The sequence below is a fragment of the Pleurodeles waltl genome, chromosome 5 (assembly GCF_031143425.1).
Source record: "Pleurodeles waltl isolate 20211129_DDA chromosome 5, aPleWal1.hap1.20221129, whole genome shotgun sequence".
Lineage (NCBI taxonomy): Eukaryota > Metazoa > Chordata > Amphibia > Caudata > Salamandridae > Pleurodeles > Pleurodeles waltl.
The window spans coordinates 1,766,601,049-1,766,615,958 of NC_090444.1; the positions used below are offsets into that span (position 1 = coordinate 1,766,601,049).

The 14,910-nt window shown below is 43.9% G+C and overlaps 1 long non-coding RNA gene across 1 annotated transcript in view; it reads left to right on the plus strand.

Moving 5' to 3' along the window:
- LOC138296771 (uncharacterized) overlaps positions 1-14,910 on the plus strand; it is a 338,898-nt gene that overhangs the window by 234,512 nt on the left and 89,476 nt on the right. The window contains exon 5 of the long non-coding RNA XR_011203895.1: positions 9,353-9,475. This is a non-coding gene — a long non-coding RNA (uncharacterized lncRNA). The remainder of the gene's footprint in view (positions 1-9,352; positions 9,476-14,910) is intronic.

Here is a 14,910-nt window from a genome sequence, read left to right on the forward strand (position 1 = left end):
CTCCCTTCACCTCTGCACCCAAGAACATAATTTGCTGCGTAGTCCAAGCCTCAGCCCCACATTACTCAACACCTATATGACCCCCTTGGCCAACATCATCATATCTCACAGGCTTAACATCATCTCCTATGCAGATAATACTCAACTCATCCTCTCACTCAATGAAGACCCCCTCCACCACCAGAACAAACTTCTGTATCGCTATGACAAGAATAGCTAATTGGATGATGGCAAACTGCCTAAAACTCAACTCAGACAAGAGGGAAGTCTTGATCTTTGGGAAAAACACTTTGCTCTGGGGCCATAGCTGGTGGCCAGCCAAACTCATACCCACTCTCATGCCCACAAACCATGCCTGCAACCTTGGCTTCATCCTCAACAGCAAGCTGACCATGAAGCAGCAGATCAAGGCAGTGTCCTCCTCCCACACTCTCTGCATGCTCTGCAAAATCTTCCAATGGGTCCCGGCTAAGACCAGAAACACCGTCTCCCTGGCCCTTGTCACCAGCCGCAATGCTCTTAATGCCAGTATCTTCTCCCAGCTTCTAAAGAAAGTCCAGGCAATACAGAACGCCGCAGCCAGACTCATCCTGGGCCTACCCAAATGCACCCATGTCACCTCCCACCTCAGAGACCTCCACTGACTTCATGTCCACAAGAGATGCCACTTCAAGCTCCTCATGCATGCCTACAAAGCCTGCACGACCAAGGACTGGACTACATCAACCACCGCCTACACTTCCACGAGCCCACTAGACACCTCAGCTCCTCCTCTCTGGCCCTCATACACACTCCCTCAATCCATCTCAGCCGCAGCAGTGGTCGCTCTTTCTCTTACAGCACCACCAAAGACTGGAAAGATATTCCCCTCCCCCTCCAAATCGCACCCTCAGTAGCAGACTTCAAGAAGAGACTTAATACTTGGCTCTTCGACAGAGACATCACACACCAGTGCCTAGACACCCCCAGGGTGACAGCGCGGAGCACTCAAATGACTGTCTAATTGATTGATTGATTGAGTTATTAAATAGAATTGTCGCAGCATGACAATATCTACATAATATAGAAGAGTGTGTGCACCCGGTACTAACCTATGTACACGTGCTACTTTTGCTTCAGAAGATGGGCTATCTGTAATGTTTTCACCACAGTATGAAGCCTGCAGGTAGTATAATCTTTAGCACCTTCAGACCTTGGCTATTTTAGGCGAATAAGTGTTGCATAGAAGGTACACTGTTCTTAGTAGAGACTTGTGGAGTGCGGAGTTTGTTGTGAGGAGAGATCATTGTTCTTTGGTGGGTGTGGTTACTAGATCACTGGCACAAAATTCTGCTAAAAAATATTGTTGACAAAAATATTGTGTCAAAAATATTGTTTATCACAATATTATGCTCCTTTTCTTATAATAGTAAGTACAAATATATCCTTTGACACAAATATTGTCCATTAATAGGCAAAAATGTTGAGTTATTTTATATAAGTAGAGTTTAAACTAGTAAATGTTAAATATTTCAATATATAAATTTAATAATATCATGTAAATTAAATATATTCCATTAATATTTAATACTATATGTACATATATACTTATAGAGACACAAAAACACATATATCTTTCAGTTTGGCGCATAAAAATACACACTAGACTCTGCACTCATTTGCCCCGTGAGTAATTTTCATTACATTTTCCAGCTTTTAAGCATCTCCATCACTCCATCAATTTATCATGCCAAATTGTAGGCTCTATATGCGGGGATATATAAGTGGTTGACTCGCCAGCCTTCTCTCTTGCACCGTGTCACCAAAGAGCATCGGGACCCAAATATCAAGTCAATCATGTTTTACGCACACAAACATGTGTGTGTGTGTGTGTGTGCGTTTGTATTTATATAAGGATGCATAGGTGGGGATACACAGGCAGTTGACTCGCCCACCTTCTCTCCTGCACCCTCTCACCAAGGAGCACCGGGAACCAAATATCAAGTCAGTCATGTTTTACACACATGTGTGTGTGTTTGTATTTTTATACATATTTATATATAGTGTAACATAATTATTAAAAGTAATTATTTTACATTTATTACTATGAATATGTATAATATAATTAATAGAAATATGTATTTTACATCATATTAATTTGTTTAATATTTTTAATGTATTGTTATGAAACTATACATGTATATATATATATATATATATATATATATTTGTAGTAGTACATTTCAATTATTAGCAAAAAGAAATATAATGTAAAATAAATATTTGTATTAATTATGTCACACACTATATATATATATATATATATATATATATATATATATATATATATATTTATATAACACACGTGTGTGTGTATCACGTGATTGACTCGATATTCACTTCCCGGCCCTGTGTGTGTGTCTCTGTATTAAAAAAAATATATATATATATGTGTACATATATATATATATATATATACGTATATATGTATATATATATATCTACACACAATTGAATAAAATAAAACTACAAAAAGACAATAAATATAAAAAATTAAATTTATAAATCCGAAAAACGCATTTACAAGAATACTATAATAATATAAACATTAAAAATACAGTTTAAAATATAAATAAATAATATAAAATGTAGAAAATAAAACAATTAATGCTTTAAAATATATTTAACCAATATTATGAAAACTTTTAGAATCAAAGAATACGAAATGCACTATTCCTACTTTAGTATATGAATCAGTAGGGAAAGCGTTGGACTTTGGAGGGGTTAGATTTACTATGCATACACCATTCAGCGCAATAAGAGGGAAAGTGTTGGATTTTTGAGGAGTTAGATTTACTATTCCTACTCCATTCAGTACAACACTAGGGAAAATGTTGGACTTCGGAGCCAAGAAATCTATTATTTTCACTCCAGTTTAAGCAACAGTAGGGAAGGCATTGGACTTCTGCGAGGTGAAACCTCTCATCCTGCAACTAAAATATAAGTAAAATATTACAGTATCCATATTTTACATCATTAGAACTCAATTAAATAATTAATTTGCATATAATAATAAAATGTTAATTACTACTTAATTAAATTCCCACCCTATACCCTTACAAACTTAACAGCCCGCAAATAACATGTAATGAAAAAAATCAGTATTACATAAATTGCATAACAAATATCAATCATATAATTAAATACAAAGTATTAAATAATTCTAAATTATGTATTACCTAATTAACTTCCCATCCTATGCCCCTACAAACCCAACAACCTACTGCAACACTATAAATTGCTAATAAAATGAAGAAAAAAAAAATACAAGCTATATTTTAAAATCACTTAACATTTATGTAAACACTAGTAACACATAAGATTAATATATAAACTAAAACATGTTAAATACTTAAACAAGAATATTTTTAACAACTATACTGGTCAAACAATATTAAACACATCACTAGTATTTGTGATATTACTTTACCTCAAAAAACGATATTCTTGTAAACAATATTTGTGCATCATGATATTTGTGTGTCAAGATATTTAATTTCCGTGATTTCTGTCCAAACACCATGTTTACCACCTGTTAGAAATGGGGTCTTTGGTTGGCAGTCAGGTTACCCTCTGTCCGAGCAAGGACCCTCACTCTAGTCAGGGTAAAGGAGAATCACACTCAGTTAACCCCCGCTCACCCCCTCTGGTTGCTTGGCACGAGCAGGCAGGTTTAACTTCAGAAGCAATGTGTAAAGTATTTGTACCGCACACAGAATAATGCAGTGAAAACACTACAAAATGGACACCACACCAGTTTAGAAAAATAGGTAATATTTATCTAAATCAAACAAGACCAAAACGACTAAAATCCAACAAACACAAGTCAAGATACGAATTGTATGGATCAAATCTGTTTATTAATTTTTCAATTATAAAACATTGCACGTGCACTACATCACAGTATTGCCAGTAGGCTCATAGTTAGCTTAGTCCATGTGAAACAGTAGAAAAGAAGAAGGTTCAACACACAATACAACTATATTTCCCCACAGCTGGCTGAAAGTACAAGAATCAAACCATCTCAGGCTCTTTTATTATATAGTTCTGGTCCTATATATACATCTCCCTGAAGGTACGCTCCCCTGCACTCAATTCAAATTCAGAACCCTCAAAAAAGTTGGACATGTCAGCTCTGAAAACTCCCCGGATAGAATACATAAGTATGGATGCCAAAGTTCTTTAAAGTCCCCGCTCCGCTGCTGAGAAGTCAGGGTGAGCTTTTCCATAGCGAGGATAAACCAGAGCTTGTGTAGCCACGAGACTGTTGTCGGGATCCGTTCAGTCCCCCACACGGATAGCAACAGCTGTATTGCAGCATTTAAGGCTAAAGCCATCTGCCGTCCCTTCAATGATCTCAGGGGAAAAGTGAGAGGATTGGGAAGGCCCAGCAAGATATACGCAGGAAATCTAGGGATCTGAGTGTCAAAAGCCATGTCCACAGTGTCTATTATGTCCTTCCAATACCGATATAGTTTGGGACAATGCCACAGTAAATGCACAAGAGACCCCCTCCCCCACACCCTCTCCAGCAAATACTAGATTTATTATGGTCCCAATCATGGATTCTTGTTGGGCTGTAATACCAGGAGGAGGCCACTTTATAGGCTGTCTCTGTACCGTCTGAATTGTAAGCTGTGTGGTGCGCCCTATAAAAAACACTCTCCAACTCGTATTCCGATAGCTCCCTCTCTAGTTCCTTCTCCCATCTCAATTGACCCTTGGTCTTGGGTGAGCGGGTCTCCCCCCGCAGGATGGCATAGAGCTCAGAAACCACGCGCTTATCGCCCTTTTTCATTAGAATCCATTTTTCAAACGGTGTTAGCGGCCTGTCTATTAATATCCTATTGGCTGGAAGCAGGGCCCAGTGTCATATTTGATAATACATCATCCTGTCTGCCTCGGTTAGGCCATATAGCTCCCTCAGCTGGTCAAAGGGGATAACCCCCTGCTCATCGAATAAATATCCCACCCTTTTGCAACCCCCCTCATACCATCGACGCAATGCTTCGGACTTTAGGCCTGGACCAAAATCAGGGTTCGCACCCAAGGGAGTCATCGGGGACGGGAAGGTCGTCAAACCCACCCTGCCAGCCACCCGATCCTACACTCTCATCGAAACCTCCATGACCGGGGATATATACAGCCCCCGCGCTCTATGACGGCGCTTAAGCCAGGGTTCCTTCCATATGTGAGAGCCAGCCACTGCCTGATCCATGAAACACCAATGCTTCTCAGAAGACTGTTGGCTCCATTCCAAAAGGAAACGCAACTGTGCTGCTTGGAAATATCGAAGGAGGCAGGGGACCGCCAGCCCCCCCTCCCTCTTAGGGCGATACAGCACATGCTGCGGTAACTGCGCCGCCTTCCCATATAAATCTTAGAACCGCCGTTTGGAGGGTCGCTATCGTTCGCGGCGGGGGCTCCAGCGGAAGCGCCTGAAACAGATAGAGTATACGTGGCAGGATGGTCATCTTCACTGCCGACACCCTACCCAACCAGGACAATTTGAGTCTCCCCCATGTCTCTAAGTCGCGCTGCACCTCCCGGGTTAGTTTCGCGTAGTTCAACGACGCAGTGCGGGGGACTGTGGAGCCCAGCTCAATCCCCAAGTACGGAAGCCCCGAGTAGGACCATATAAAGTGGTATCGGGCCCTCAGGTCCCTTTCATGTTCCGCACTCATAAACTTGCCCCTAGCCTGCGATTTTAGCATGTTCATTCGGAACCCCGAGACCCGTCCAAATTCCTCTAAAACACACATTAGCGTGGGTAGTGAGGTCATAGGCTCCGCCAGAGTAAGGATGACGTCGTCCGCGTATAGCGATATGAGGTGTGCATCCCCCCCAAACTTCACGCCCATGATCTGAGGGTTGTCCTGGAGCTTCTGCGCCATGGGCTCCATGTAAGATATGAATTTTAAAAAGAATAAGAGTCCTAATCCTTATAAAACAGAATGCTGTTGTTACATAAAGTACCTGATTAGCGTAAAAAATTAAGCCGCATGGGCGAGCGTGCATCGGAAAAGGGTAGTGATGCGTCAATTCCTTCCTGGCAAGTGAGGCCGTGCGTCGTTTCCTTCTCCGATCGGGTTGGCGATGCGTCGTTTTTCTCCCTCGCAAGACAGCGGTGCATCAATTTAGGACAGGGCACTTTGGATCCGCACAGAGTCGGGTTGACTTGGAAGCCCAGGAACGATGCGTGGAAAATCCGGTTGCACAGTATCAAAAAAACGTGCTGCGTTATCAGCCTCGGTAAGTGGGTGTTGTGTGTTGTTTCTCCAGCCGCGATGCATCAATCTCCCAGCCGCGATGCTGGTGGAGTGTCGATTTTAGCCACAAAGCCGTCTGTGCATCATTTATCAGCCATGTTGCAGAAGGTGCAGCAAAAATTTCCCCACACGGTGTTCTGTGCATGGATTTTCAGTTCTTGTCTGCCAACTTCACCTTTCAAGGGCCCAGGGACTGGATAGGGCACCCCTTGGCAGGGCAGGAGTCTCAGCACAGAGTCTGGGTGCAGGCAGGGGAAGTCTTTGATGGCCCTGAGACTTCAAGAACAGGAGGCAAGCTCAATTTAAGCCCTTGGAGATTCTTCTCAAGCAGGAATGCACAACAAAGTCCAATCTTTGTCCCCTTTCACAGGCAGAAGCAGCAACTACCGGATAGCCCAACAAAGCACAGTCACAGGCAGGGGCAGCACTTCTTCTCAGCTCTTCTCCTTGGCAGAGGTTCCTCTTGAATCCAGAAGTGATCTATTTTTTAGGGGTTTTGGGTCCACTACGTACACCCCTTTCTGCCTTTGAAGTAGGCAAACATCAAAGGAAAGTCTTTCTTGTTTGTAAGATCCTGCCTTGCCCAGGCCAGGCCCCAGACTCACACCAGGGGGTTGGAGACTGCATTGTGTGAGGGCAGGCACAGCCCTTTCAGGTCTGAGTGACAACGCCTGCCCTCCCTCCCAGCATAGATGGCTCATCAGGATATGCAGGATACACCCTAGCTTCCTTTGTGTCACTGTCTAGAGGAGAGGTGCAAACCACCCAACTGTCAAACTGACCTAGACAGGGAATACACAAACAGACAGAGTCAGAGAATGGTTTAAGCAAGAAAATGCCTACTTTCTAAAAATGGCATTTTCAAACACACAATCTAAAAACAACCTTTACCAAAAGATGTATTTTTTAAATTGTGAGTTCAGAGACCCTAAACTCCATATTTCTATCACTCCCAAAGGGAGTCTGCACTTTAGTAATATTTAAAGGCAGCCCCCGTGTCAACCTATGAGAGAGCTAGGCCTTGCACAGTGAAAAACGAATTTGGCAGTATTTCCCTGTTAGAGCATATAAACACAATAGTATATGTCCCACCTTAAACATACACTGCACCCTGCCCATGGGGCTACCTAGCTGGGGTGCCTTACATGTATGAAAAGGGAAGGTTTAGGCCTGGCAAGTAGTTACATGTGCCAAGTCGAATTGGCAGTTTAAAACTGCACAAACAGACACTGCAGTGGTAGGACTGAGCCATGTTTACAGGGCTACTCATGTGGGTGGCACAGCCAGTGCTGCAGGCCCACTAGTAGCATTTGATTTAAAGGCCCTGGGCTGAGCTGACGAGCGCCGGTTGAAGCACCTGCGTGCCAGTGAGTGGTACATAAACCTGAGAGGACGTTTGGCAGCATTTCCAGCAACATCACACACAAAGCTGTTCTCTGCTGATCAGGGGCAGAACCCAGAAACATGTGTCCAGAGATATACAGCACTTGCTGCATCTACTAAGGTGAAAAACGTTAGATTACTTTATGGCTATAAAACAAACTTGTACTGCATTTACCATGATGCATTGGGGCTGACTAAATGCTGGAGTGTCAGGCAGAGCGCTCCCTTTCTGTTTTTTCCAGTGTACAGAAGTTGACGTGGGGCTGATTTCGCAGGAGGAGTGATGTACAGTTGAGAAACAAGATGATATTCTATCAGAAGTATGCTAAGGATGGCCAAAAAGTGGAGTGTTGAGTAATGAAGTAGAGGCATTCAGAAACATGAGTGTGGAACTGTTGCAAGAAGAAGATGGATTGCCCAGAAAAGACTTGTTGGATGTGCCAAGAGTTCTGAGAGAAAACATTATCACTCTTGCCCATGAATGACATTTGGGTTTGAGTGGAACTAAACATTGTATCAGAGAATATTTTGGTTGTCTGATCATGATTGGGATGTAGAAGAAAAGACCTGAAAATGTATCTCTTGTGAATGGGATGACAAATCGCAGAAGAACATCTATTATCTCCCTGTTGTGGTTAAGAACTGTGGGGGAAATTGGCTCTTGATATTTCTGGCCCCTTTTGTAGGTTAAGTGGGTCAGCCCAGTTTGGTATTGTGTTAATAGATTATTACTCGCATTGGCCAGAGGTGATGTTTATGAGTGAGGTTACCACCAATGTCATCATAGAACTTTTAGAAGAATTATTCTCTAGAAAAAAAGCAGTCTTGGTGCCAAACAGTGTATTTCTATTACTTTCAAAAGAGATGAAGGAATATCTCAGGGAAAGAGGTATAAAATGTACAGGAACTCTATTTTCCTCAATGAAATGGCCTTGTTGATAGGTGGAACACGGTTTGGAAGGAAGTTTACAGTGGGCACTTTGCAGAGAACATTGTTGGAGAGTTTCTCTAAGGAAACATTTGTGGGCGTATTGTACTATCCCAGCTAAGGGCGAGGAGAAAAGCCTGTAGGACTTGATGAAGGGTAGGAAACCAAGGACTCTCATTGTTTTGAGACAGATGGAGAAGGATGGGGTAGGGTTTACAAAGGAGAGATAGTTGAGTGCGGTTCCATCCTAGTGCCCCGAGGTGGGCCTTGTGTTGACTTTCTGCTGATTGAGTGAGAGTGAGAAAAGCTAGAAGGCTAGGTAAAGAGTGGTCTTGTTTCTGATACCACCTTGAAGATAGATGACTACCCAAGTTTGTGTTCTTGTTGAAACGTGGAAACATTTGGAATAAAAGGAAGATAGCCAAGTCTCAGAGGGCTTGCTGCTAGCTGGAGGTACGATAGACGAGCTTGAAGCCAAGGTGGGTCAGAAAACTGATGATGATGTAAAAACTACTAGGGAGAATGGTGGAGCTATGAGGAGCCTCAGTATGAAAGTGTGAAAGAAATATGTATGGGTGGAGCAATATTTGCTACATTGATTTCCTTTTCAATATTTTCATATGCTCTTGTTCTGCTGTTACTCTCTTGATAGTGATCCTCATCTTTGCAATCACTGCTCTATACAATTTGCTTAGATTTATAATATTTTTTTCTTTTCTTTCTTTGCTTATAGGGGGAGATGTGTAACATCCTGTTGGGTCAGTGCTTGTTTTCCTTGATGGAACCACACATGAATGTGCTGCGTAGAAGCTTATCAACCGAGGATTCCTGGTGGCTGGCGCTTCCCTCCGTGCGGGTATGTGTTTACTAAAATTGCTATTCGTTAACCATGCCTTGACCCCCTGACAATGTCACTGGGGTTTCTCTGTGGGGTAAGAAATGTCCAGTTTTGTGGTAGCCCAGAAGGGATTTTTGATGAGGGATGCAGTGATGATATACAGTAATAGTGTGGAAACTTCACCTTTCACTGTGGATGAGGGGATGGCATTATCTTTGTGTGACGTGGCTCTCAAAGAGCATAGAAGATTTCCATGCTGGTGACAATGAAGAATCTGGGAACACTGTTGCATGAAATGGTCACGGTGACATTGGGTGATCTGTACTCTCAGTAGGCTATTGGATGTTGGTGATCATGTCCTTGGAGAAGCTGTTAGTTGCGGATCACTTTTCAATAGAATACTTGTGTTCTGTATTTATTGCAATGCAGCAGGCCACAAACAGCTACTGACTTATCAAAGTATACAAGTTGTTTTGGAACTTAGGGCCTCATAGGAGTTTGGCAGTCCTCGGACCATCAAACTTGCCGTGGCGGTCGGACCACCACAATCCTAGCAGTTCGACTGCCAGATTATGAACCAGGTGGGCAGACTGCTAAGAGGCCTCCGACATGATGAGGGATCCTGACTGGTTTGCCGCGGTCAAAGTCATGGTCAGCCACGCTGGTATCGAGTCCAGCACTGCAGTGCTGATCATGACTTTCCTTTCTGCCAGCCTTTCCATGACAGGGTCCCCGCCATGAAAAGGCTGATGGAAAGGCAGAGTTGGGGGCCCACCTATCAGCACCCTCAAAATGCGCACTGTCTGCTGCGGCAGACAGTGCGTATTCTGAGGCTGCTATGTGCGTCGCCATTGGCCTCCGGTCCCGAGGGAGCCAAGGCCAATGCTGGTACACTGTTTCCCCGGGCTGACCGGCAGGAATGTCATAATACAAAGTTTCTGCCAGTCAGCCCGATGGAAACATCATAATACAACCGTGGTGAGACCGCCGCCTTGACGGCCGCCTCACTGCCACCGTGTTGGAGTTGTGGCGGATTATCCGCCCAACTCGTAATCAGGCTCTTTTTGTCATTCGCAGAAAATGTTTGAGGATCAATGATGTACTCATGATGGCAAAATCTGCAGTAGTAAAACCACAAATGCCAGACAGGACTCCTTCTTTGGACCCTTGCCAGGCGTAAATGATGCAACATTCAGCCGCAAACATAAGTTAATGGCCTAAAGTGGCTTTCCAAATTGGGCTTAAATTATTTACATATGAAAATTACTTAGTGTAATATTTGCAAATGTGATATTTCTGTTGAGAGGTTTAGTAATAAAATGGGTCGGCGTTGCTGAGTACAAATATTGGTAAGTAGTGAGGAATAGTGAGTGACTGAAAATCACAAGCAATAATGATTTCTGAGAATGGGTCAAATGCAAACATGTTGTAAATATTACAGGTGATGGTGTAGATCTCAACAGGCACTAAGGATCACTGAGGGAGAGGGCCCCTTTGAACACATGTAAAGGTGGTAATTTCCGACATCTGTTGGACATTCTATGCACGACAGTGCCCATTCCTATGTGATCCTGTCAAAGACACAATAATGGTAATTCTCAGCATTTTATTACACTATTACTACTGCTGTCTGCTTGTAAGATTGCTGTAATCTGTCTGAACCCATTTATCCAGTCACTCATTCATGCACTGACAAATTCATGCAGACATTCTTCAGTACGCTCACTTATTTAACCATACACCCATCTATGAACAGATATTCACGCACTCAGGGCCTCATTTACAAGGCCCGTGGGGTGGGGGGTGCAGCACTGCGTTGCCCTACACCACCGGGAAAGGGCAGAAATGCAGTGTATCCACAAGATATGGCGCACTTCTGTCCTCTCTCCCTGGGCTGACGCACAAATTGCTGCCATGCGCCAATGCAGACACCCTTGCATCATCGTACAAGGGTGCCGGGGTTGTGGGGATGATTGTTTTTGTGCAGGAAGGCACACCTTGCTGTACAAAAACAATCACAAAAGGTGTTTTTCTTCTATGTGTGCTGCAGAATGCAGCAAACATAGAAAGAGGAAAGAATGGGGAGAATTACAGATATTTCTCCCTGTTGCGTCACTCTAACGCCACCCCTGGGGTGACGTAGGAATCTGACGCATTCCCAGCCTGGTAAATCTGGGAATGCATCACATTCCTGTGAGTTCCATGGATGTTGCTTGGGAATACCCCAAGCAACAGCCATGAAACGCCCCTTTCACGCGGTGTTATGTGTTAAAGGGGTTCATATTTACAAGGTCATGAAAAGCCACGCAGGGTGACTCAGTGTAGCGTTGTAAATATGGGCTGGCACACTGCATCACCGGAGCATCAAAAAAAATGACGCTACTGTGGCACAGTGTGCTACTAGGGCCTCGTAAACAAGGCCCTCAGTCACTTATTCATCATTCCATGCACTCAGCCATCCATCTAATCATTGCCTCACCCATCCACACAACCACACACACAAACTCACCAATCACCGGAAAGTCGTTTTCACTGACAAAATAGACAGATCTATTGGCTTTGCCAAGGCTTGTTGAGAAGTTTAGATCTATAGGACACAGAGTGGGTTTCTCCTGCAAGCTGGACACAAAAATGTTTTTCACCTCTATGTACCAGGGATGGAAGTCTGACAAGTATTACAGCCCATAGTGTTTGCGGCCTATGAACATAAGACAATTTCTCTCTGTAGCTGTATATTTTGAAATACATGTTTAGGTTCATGTGGCAAGGCCCATAATCTTACATGTTTGGTGTGAAATACCCATCCCCACTACAGTACAATGATGATATATGTGGCAAGGTAATGGCACAGCTCTGAGTAAAGTTCAGTACAAGACCTGTTTGCTGACCAACAAGCAGTGGGGACGCTGTGTGTGTGTGTGTGTGGGTGTTTTTGTCTGCTTGCGTGTGTTTCTGAGTGTATGTTGTGTGCTTGCGTGTGTGTGTGTGTTGGTGAACGCAGTCTGCGTTTTTGAACCTTGCTGGCACATCTGATGGTTTTGAGCTGGTGCCGTTCCCAGAAGAGGGACAGGACCTGCCTTTGAGCGGGGCTCACTGGGAAGACAAGACAGAAGTGTGAGGCAGAGGGAGGCTAATGAAAGGAGCCCACACGGACCTGACCTGATTCTTAGCACTCTGTTCGGCATTCCTGCAATTACACTTAGGCTTACAAACGGATCCTTGATTAACAAGGGGCTGGTAGCAGGTTCTCCTGGGAAGAGAAGGAAGGTTTGCCTCTGGCTTCCTAGAAAGCAGGCACTTTTAAAATAGAAGCGCCTTGCTCACATCTGTGGAGCCAGCAGGTGCTGGATGAATTATTAGTCACAATGATGGAGCGATGGGATTCAGGAAGTCCAGAGAGTGACGCACATTTTCCTGCGTCTTGTCCTTATTAAAGCATTTTCCGGTTTTGGCTCGAAAAGCGTAAAAATCTTACAGGAAACTCATTCAAAATCCGTATGTTAATTTCCCACGGAACATTAGTTTAAATGTCAGACTACCTAAAGAGTTCTGAAGTTCAACAAACTGGGACCTGATTTAGATCTTGGCGGTAACAGTTCCGCTGTCGACTTTTCGACTCAAAACCCGTCCACCACCGTGACGGTCTGCCTACGTATTTAGATGTTGGTGTCCCATAGATGAAATCCCCCATTAGAACCGCTGTCTCCACCTAGAAATACTGCCCGCGTCAATGGCGGAGAGGGAAAAGTGGATGCTGGCGGGACCCCAGCCACCCTTCCCTCTGTGCAGATTTGGATGTGCCTTTTTGCCAAGGAAAAAGTGGCGGTCCGACCTCCATATTTGAGTTGGCGGATTGGAGGGGAAAAGGAATGAAAACACCTTTTTTCCCCATTCCACCGCCATCTTCGACTGGACATGACTGGGCATCACCTGCCATCACTACTATCACTGACCCACGGAGAAAACACAAACCCCTTTCCCGTTGCCAGACTCGAAGGTAGAGACGCCACATTGCCAGGGTGTGTTGGGTGGGCACTGCACAGGAGGTCAGGACCACTGTGGCATATACCTGTCACAGTAGTTTTTTAGAATTACTGATATGTAAAAGTAAGGTATACAATAGTGTCACACATGGCTGGGGTCACACTGGCACAACGCGCATATCACAGACATACACAACTGTCATTTTGGTGTCATCATTTATTGCAGAATGAATGCTGGCACCTCAATTAGGGTAGCCTCACACTAGACAGTGGTGTCCATGTGTGCCCACTGCAAACAGATCTGTACAGGTAAGTTTGAAGTATCACTTGTGCATGTGAGTCTGTATGTGTATGTGTGGATTGGCTGTTTGAGGTTGAGGGTGCTGGAATGTGTGGTGTGGTTGTGTCTGTCTGTCATTTGCATGTGAGACCATTGTTGTTGTGTATGTTGTGTTGGCGTGTGACACATTCAGGTGAGTGTTGTTGTGATGTGGTGGATGTTGTTGTGACGTGTGTAGTTGTGCTTGTGTGCGAGTGTGTAGCTGAGTGTGTAGTTGTGTTGGTTGTGGTTGTGTCATGTGTGGGTGCAGTGTCAATGGTGTGTGTATGTTGTGGCATAAATGTGTGTCAATTTGTATTCTGTTAGAAGGGCAATGGGTTGTGTGAATACAGTGTGTTGTGTAGTGTGTGTAGTGCAGGGGGACACATATGGCTAATGGACAATGTGTGTGTGTCACTTACCTCTCTTCCTAAGCCCCTGCCATTGTACAAAGTCCATTGGGTCCCGCCATCGTCTCCCTCCATCAGCAATCTGTCGCCAGCCAATCCTCTTGCTGAGCTGCAACATCTAAATACGGTGGGCGGAACACCGCTGACTTGACGGTCTCTTCAGGTCTTCAGTCGATGTGGCTTGGTGGTAACACCGCCAAGATCTAAATCAGGCCCCATGTCTCTTATTACTACTCGACTACCTCATAGTAATTTCCTACAAGAAGCCTCACAACAATTGAATGGGCATCGTAAGCCTACTACATAAATGGCTGGCTTTACACAAGTCTAGAAACACATTCTCTCTCACCCCAGAAATCAACACCCACATGAGAGTACCACACGGCCGCCTTAGACCATCCCCTTTTTTCTCGAAACACCCCCACCCGCTGGAAAATTATGTTGTCATTTATATTCTCATGTCGAAAATGCACAAATCTTTTTTCTCCTCCTATGTTCAGTTAAGTGTTTCCAATTATCTCGCTACCAATTGACATTGCATGGGTCTGTGGTCATTCATGCTAAACTCCTCCTAAACTGAGGTCCTATACTTCCTTTCCTCAATGGAAGTCACTTGACTCTATCTACTTTCCCCCAGAAACTTTGACATTTACACCCTCAGCTTGACGTTTCTCCTCAGCCTATTCATGAATATGAACTTTCATAACCAACATAGCAATTTTAGCATCATTCTCATTCGTA